Raw genomic sequence first — 777 nt, forward strand, 5'->3', positions numbered from 1 at the left:
CTTAGTGAAAATGGTTTTACACAGAACCCAGCTGATCACTGTGTTTATAACAAACAAACTGCAACAGAAAGGATCATTTTGATAATTTGGGTCGATGATCTAATTATCGCTGCTAGTGATAGTGACTCACTCACAAGTGTAAAAGAAATGTTACGTGAAAAATTTAAGATGAAAGATCTTGGGAGGCTTGGACATTTCCTAGGCATTGATTTTACACAAAGTGAAGGGAAAATAAGGATGAACCAAACAAGGTATATAACCAAGATACTGGAATGGTTTGGTATGTCAGACTGTAAAACAAGGTCAACACCATGTGAACAAAAACCAAACTTTGATGGTGAACTTATTGATTCAAAAAGGTATTGTGAAGTGATAGGCAGCTTGATATATGTAATGACATGTACAAGACCGGATATCAGTTGGATTGTCAGCAAGCTGTCACAATACCTATCAGAACCAAAAGAGCAACACTGGATAACAGCTAAACATGTGTTGAGGTACTTGAAGGGAACAATGAATCAGGAGTTGTGTTACAAAAAGGGGGTGGAAAAACTCAACCTCAGCAAATAGTGATGCTGATTGGGCAGCAGATCAAAGTGACAGACGAAGCATAACAGGGTATTGTTTTAGTTTAACTAAATGTGGACCTGTCATTTCATGGAGGTCTAAGAAGCAGCCAACAGTAGCTTTATCTACATGTGAAGCAGAGTACATGGCACTGGCTGCTACTACACAAGAAAGTTTGTACCTTGTACAGTTATTGGGCGTGATGGATAG

General features: G+C 38.6%; 1 long non-coding RNA gene across 1 annotated transcript; it reads left to right on the plus strand.

Annotated features, from left to right (window-relative positions):
* LOC115167199 (uncharacterized) lies at positions 1–539 on the plus strand. The gene is made up of 2 exons (XR_003870457.1): positions 1–251; positions 303–539. It is a non-coding gene; the product is annotated as an uncharacterized LOC115167199 (long non-coding RNA).
* The last annotated feature ends 238 nt before the right edge of the window (positions 540–777 follow it).

This window comes from Salmo trutta, chromosome 29, assembly GCF_901001165.1.
Source record: "Salmo trutta chromosome 29, fSalTru1.1, whole genome shotgun sequence".
NCBI classification, from domain to species: Eukaryota; Metazoa; Chordata; class Actinopteri; order Salmoniformes; family Salmonidae; genus Salmo; species Salmo trutta.